Source organism: Poecilia reticulata, linkage group LG21 (assembly GCF_000633615.1).
Source record: "Poecilia reticulata strain Guanapo linkage group LG21, Guppy_female_1.0+MT, whole genome shotgun sequence".
In the NCBI taxonomy this organism is placed as follows: Eukaryota; Metazoa; Chordata; class Actinopteri; order Cyprinodontiformes; family Poeciliidae; genus Poecilia; species Poecilia reticulata.
In genome coordinates, this window is record NC_024351.1 from 8,390,939 (window position 1) to 8,397,872 (window position 6,934).

Genomic DNA, 6,934 nt, shown 5'->3' on the forward strand with positions numbered 1-6,934 from the left:
GCACTGTGCCTGCACTGTTGGGGGTTTCTTTCTTTATTTTTTTTTTGTCTGACAATGTTTTTCTGATTTGTCATGCAGAGTCATAGCTGAAAAGCAGCAGAACAAGGAGACTGTGTTTATTTTGGGAAATAAAATCTCTCATAAAGCAGGATTTATTTACTCATTGCCTGCGTGAATTCTTTAAGGCGACCAGAAGTGTTCATAACCGTAAAACTTCAGGCTTTAACCACTAGTTTTTTTTTTTTTTTTGTGAAACTAGTACGTGATGCACTGTGATGATTGGGTTTTCAAAACCCCAGGGAATATTCAAGGTTGGAAACTTTCCGTGGCAATTAACATGAATATATTGGAATAAAGCTGGAATTTAAGACATTGAACACTGAAGGTTAACGCTGTTAAGTTGTTTTTGGTTGGAAAAAAAAATGATACGAATTTATGAAATTCAACTATGTTTCATGAAAGTATACTTGGGAATATCTACGCTGCACACAGCAGGCTGCTTACTGCAGGACAATTGAGGCCACACCCTCTGCCCACACTGTGCATTTCTCCATCACATGCACAGATGTTTTCAACCACCGAAACCACATTTCTGAGCCTGAATTTAGCCATTACAGATGAGATCATCAGGTAAATGTGTTTGGTGTGTAATATTAATGACTAGCAAAGATCACATGGATTTTTGCCCATGACGTTTCTACAATAGCAGACATAAATTGCCTTTATTGTTATTGCGCATGCTATGTACACAATGACAATGATATGGTTATTTATGGAATATGTTTGCTTAGAGAACCCCAAATGTCCAAATAATTGCCATAAGCATTATTTTTACAAAAAAGTTACAATTTGGAATATTTTGGAAAATTTGCCCACTTAACTTTCTATAGAAAGTGTCTGAAAATGGACACGAATGTAGCTTCTCCTTTGAAACGCAAGTGGTGACGCTATCTGTAGACTCTTTAAAACCTACTTGAAGGTATTTTACAAATATATATTTATATGTACTTCACAATAGACACGATTTATATTTGTCATTCTAAATTGCTCTCATATCTTTTAAGCTTCAAAAATGTGGCTTCATTCCTCTTGAATACATTAAGAGAGTACAAACAGAAAATCCTCTTTCACTGTATGCAGCACTTATGCAGATGAATACAATCAGCAGGCTACTCCTCACCTCTGCAGCTTTGGCACTGTTTGAATATTGATCCAAGCAAACAAGCCAGAAAAACGGAAAAATAGGATTTCAGTGTGAATGGTTGAGGAAATAATCTAGTGCTAATTGCGAGTCAGAGGTGCTGACAGATGAGCCAAAAACAATTACAGTAAAAACTCTCGAGTGCATCAAGCAAGCTGCTGCATTCAAATGGTGGACTGACTTATATGTGTGCAAAACCAACAGTCATGGTGGTTTTACGTAATTTGGATTAAATAAAGAGCAGCTGAGTCGGAATAATTCTTTTACATTTTGTTTTGGGTTGTAATATTTTTATGGAAACACGGATGGCGAGGTGTATTGTCAGACATGTAAAGATCTATCAAAATCAGCTAATTTGTATGCATTATGCAGTGGATGGCATAAGGTTTAAGATTATTCAATCACATTAGGCTATATATTTAAATAAGCACCCATCCATCTTTTCTTTCAGAAGTGGAAATCTGGATGGTCTTTAACATATAAGGTCCTCAATCTATTTACAGTTTTTTGTAAAAGTATCCATGTCCCCATTGAAAATGCAAACTGCAATGCAATTATTTAAATTTGACAGACACAACATATTTATACATAATGATAATAAAGAGGACAACATTTGCAGCTGTTTTTTTAAATAGAAAAATGGAAACATTTGAATCGTGTGGCATGCATTTGCATGAAACAATAAGTTTTACAATTGCTTTTAGCTACAGTTATTGCTGGAAATTATTTGAGGTCTTTTTCTCCCTCATGTGAAGTGTTAGTTTTTCTACTTTGCGCAATAAAAAGCTAGCAAAAGGCAAAAAAAAACAATAACCCAAATCGCTCAATTTTGGTTTGGTCTGACCAGAGCACATGCTTCCATGTTTTTGCAGCATCCCCCTGCATGGCTTATGTCGAACTGGACTTATGGCTTTCTTTCTGAAGTTTCCTTCTAGCCACTCTTACAAAAAGGTCAGATTGGAGGAGCACACCTTTAATAGCTGCCCTGTGAACATGATTCTCCCAGCTCAGCAGTGGTAGTTTGCAGATTCTCCACAGTTGCCTCTTTGCTGCACCACTGATTTATTCTCTCCTTTCTCAGGTTGTCAGTTTAGGTGTATGATCACGTCATTGTTCGATTTAGCTTGGAATACTAGCCTAAAAAAAAATGAGGGTAAAGAAGAAAACTTAATCTCAATGAAATACATTCATATTTGTGGCTGTATTGTGAAAGAAAAAAAAAACTTTAAGGTCTGAATTGTCACTGTAATTTATATATATTGTCTGCATAAAACCATGTAGAATAAGCATCTTGGTATACAAAATACCCTCAAGTGAACTTATCCCCTTAAAATCTCACAGATGACCGAACAGGAATGGACCTTGTCGCACTCCCGCACGTCTAGGACTGATCCAGTCCCAGCACTCGGCATCACAGCAAGCCCTGTGTGACCCCTACAGCAACAAAGTCCCTGTGCTGTCTGGAGAAAGTGAAAAACCCAGGGGGACATGTAAGGAGGGAGAATGTCAGGTTGCAGAGAGTCGGGCGTGTGCCTGTCATGCAGAAGGACTGGAGGGATGTGGCCTTCTGCCCTTCCTGGCAGCTGTAGTTAATCACGCACATCAGAGCCCACCTGAGTTTAACATTTATGACCCCGAACCTCCCTGCCGTTGTCCAGCTGCCGCTCCATCCTGCAAGTGATTGTCCAAGAAATGTGCGGACATACATCATCAGCTCAAGAAACTCGCTCGGCGCCTGGGGCTGCTGATTAAAAGGAAATGTGTAGAAGACGCTCGTGCAAAAAGCCGTTTGTCACATGGGTGTTCCAGTCACACAAACAGCCAGTGACCAAGGTGGAAATGTACAAAGCAGGAGAAAAAAAAAAAAAAAAAAAAAAAAAGGATTCCACATAGATTATACATACACAGCTGTTAACGAGCCGTCGCCCTTGAGGGAATTAGGCGCGGTGTGTTTTTAATGTCAGACACGTATGTGGATGCGTTTCATGTGAAACGCAGCTGAATGGCACATCTGTAAATGCCCCACCTCACTGTCCTCACTGCTGTGGCCGTGGTGAGGCTTATAAATATTGATGGAAAAGATGAAGCGGTGGAGGCGGAGATATTGAAAACAGGGTAAAGCCTTCATTGTGTTCACACAGCTCCTGATTAGAAAGGCAGCGGAGAGACCCGACTAGAACATAAGAGAAAACGTGCGTCTCCTGGGAAGATGTGCTGTTATATTGGATTTCTATCTTTATTTATTTTTATGTCAAAAGGTCATAAGTGCTTAAAATGCCAGAAAAGGCTCATACTGATGGAGCCTGTGAGCACATGCAAGGATGTTTGTGCAAACAGCTCAGGGGATAGACATGACACGTCAGCTTGTCGCCACTCGGGGCAGCACAGCTGGTTTCCAATAATCAGCCAAGGCGATAGGATGGTCATCAAACCGCACACACACCCACACACACACCCACACGCATATAAACAGAGTGGAGCAGATGGATGCCACTAATAAACCAAAGGGCATTGCCAGTGCCGCCAATGCTGTGATGCTGAGCCCCTCCACGGACAGATTCAGGTTCAGAAAGAAGCCGCAGTCGGTATTAAGTTGACTTGAGCCAGTCATCTGGAGATTGAAGAGGCATGAGAGGTGAAGAGCACACTGGCCTCAGATCAGCTTCACTGACTCAGTGATTTGAGACAGCCACTGCTGTTAGTGCTCTGCAGAATCAGGGGCAGGAGTCCGATACAGTCAGTCAGAGGCCTATCCAGAGTTTAATGTTTCTCTTCTGGGTTTGTCTACATTTAAAAGTAAATGCGGTGGCTTGCAAAAGTATCTGTACGGCTTGAACTTTTACACATTTTGTAAATATTACAACCGCAAACTTTATACTGGATTTTTCTTGTACCAAAACGAACACCAAACTTTGCTAAAAATGTTGCTAGCAATTATGTCTCTTTGTTCCCTAGAACCAAAGCAGCCGTTTGGTGTTTATCACCTGGGCAGTTTAAATACAAGTAAACCAGAGAGCACACAATTACGCATCTCTGTGCGCAGCAGAAACATGGCTCCTGTTGTCTGAGAGAGTAATAATCAATAACGGAGCTCTGCGCAGGTTATCAATGATTCCCCTGTGCAGCCACCTGCTGTTTGTGTTAGCTTGAATCAATTCACACTTTATCATATCAGTATTTCACAGCGACCTTGCCAGGGCCACAGGACTGGTGTGAGACGACACGTGAAGCGCCACCTTTATCCACATATTAGAAGTGAAGGTCTGTCAGGACGTGTTAACATAATCCTAAAGCTAACGCGGGCCTGCTGCGAAATCTAGCTCAGGACTGTTGAAAGAGGATTTTGAGGGATTTTAATTTTTTTTTTTCCCCCCTTGCAGAGCATAAATGGAGCGACCTTATGGAGGGCCCCCTCTCATCCTTCGGCCTCTGATGGTAAATTAAGCTGAGCAATTATCCCTGGTGATTGGCAAAGGCCATTGCACAATCCAATATAGAGGGATGAAACTTAGACTCCTGTTTTATTGGCAGCCCAACACCTCCAGGCTCTATTGTGTAAACTGAGTCTGCGCCGCTGAATTAATGCAATCATCTCCAATATGAGGCAATTAAACAGCAATTCCAGCTGTCACTGTGATGCTATTTGAGGAAATTGTGTGTATCCCCGCAGCCAGCTAACTATAGATCCTGCTTCATACACATATGCCAGTTGAGGCCAAGCATTGAGACTGGAACGTCAAATGATTGAAGTGGTTCAAGAGACAGCTACTTATTTGAATATCAAACAAAAGGTAGCCAAAGAGAGCAGAAAATGCAGATTCCAAGGGATGATTTTATTTATTAAGCAAAACAATCCAACTGTACCAACTATTTCACTGGCTACAGAAAAGGGTTTGTGAGGCACAATATAAGTTATTGCCCACTGGTACATTATTTTGGTAGATTTATGCAGCATTAACATATTAAAAGTATTTTGTGATTTATTTCTTCTTTGTACAGTTCAATAATCAATCTTTGAGATAAAGGGAAATAAGAATGTGCTCAGGAAGACTTTGCTGATGTTTGTAGCCATCAACAGTATACAGTGGTTTTTACACTTTTTGGGACAAAGACACACATTTCTTTGAGCTCTGCTCATCATTTAAAAATATAGAATCAAACCATTCAGCGATTAATAAGTGTACGTTACGGTTCTTCGTTTACTTTTCAATTCCACTCACGTGAGGGCACCGGAATATTTGGAACACTGGACTTCCCTGGTGTCTGTGATAATCCAAGTGTGATTAATTGCTCCAGTTGGTCAGAAAGACCAATAACAGGCCTTGCTTCTGTAATTATTGTTGTTCATCATATGGAGGAAAAACTGTCCCAGTGAAACTCCAGAATGTCACCAGACAAACCAGAGAAGAACAAATGTGCTGTCGAGCTTGGTAATTACAAACAGACTATCACTCCGAAGGAGACCCTCAACATTGAGGACTGAAGAATTATCTATATGGTAATGAATAGGAAAAAAAAACCTCTTAGCAACCTTTCAGTGGATTAGAAAAAGTCTACATCCTGCATATTTAAAGAAATGCAGATGCGTAACTACAAGACGCAAAGGTTATGCAGTTTACACTTTACTCTAAAGATCCTGCACAATTATTCAAAAGTCTGTTAAATGGAAAGATGATTTGACAAGAAGAAAAACAAACGCTCAAGATGCAAATCACGTAGGGTTCTTTAGTAAAATCAAGGTTGGGTGTGCCAATTGATAATAGGAACTGCTGAGGGCAGGTTGCCCCAACGAATTGCGAGTTGTGCAGAAACATCTGCCTGGTTTCCAATAAATTCCTCCAAACTCATTGGAGAGTGCATCGTCCTGCAACAAGATAGTTATGCCAATAATGCTGCTGGAACGCAGGAGCTCCTCATTTCTTGAACAGCCAAGTCAGACATCTGGTTTCAAATCCAGATAAGGAATGATTCCACATGCAGAAGAAGAAACTTAAAAAGCCCTCACAGGTTGGAGCACCGGATATACTCAAAGAAACTTAACATGAAGACTTTTCTTATACTGTCTGTCACTGGAACGATATGTTTGCTAAAATAACATGACAAAATGCTGCCATTTGGACGGCATTGAAAATCTTCACATTTAAACAGCATAAGGGAACAATTCTCAGTAGGGACACAGACCAACTATGGGGAATAGATAAAAACAAAATATACCAATTGAGCTACGGTGCCTACAGCACCATGTTACATACAGACACTACAGTTTAATAATAAACATCTGTTGGGATGTGCAGTCTTAGAGGGAGAGTAAACTGAAGGGGAAGGAGGGGAAAAAAGTTCTTCATTAAAATGGAATTACAGCATTAGCTGCCATCCTTTCACTGCCACACCTCACATGACGGCATGCCCACACATGCATACGCACGATCCTCTGATCCCCTCTGGTGTAAATGTCAACCTAAGCCTTTGCTCTGAATAGGGACTTGCCTCTCTGCGCTGCTGCCAGTGTTGAATTCTGAAGTGCGTACACAGGCTCAGGCACAGTTTATAAATCTGCCTCAACATGTGCTTTCTTAGCCATGCTTAAATATTGACTTGGCCTGACCTTCAAAGAGAAGGCTTCTTCTTTAGGACCTCTATGAGCTGGTGGCTTGGAGGCATCATTAAGTGACAGCCACAGTGAAATAAAATAGTTGCTCACATACAAATTTCTGAGGCCTTAAAAAAAAAAAT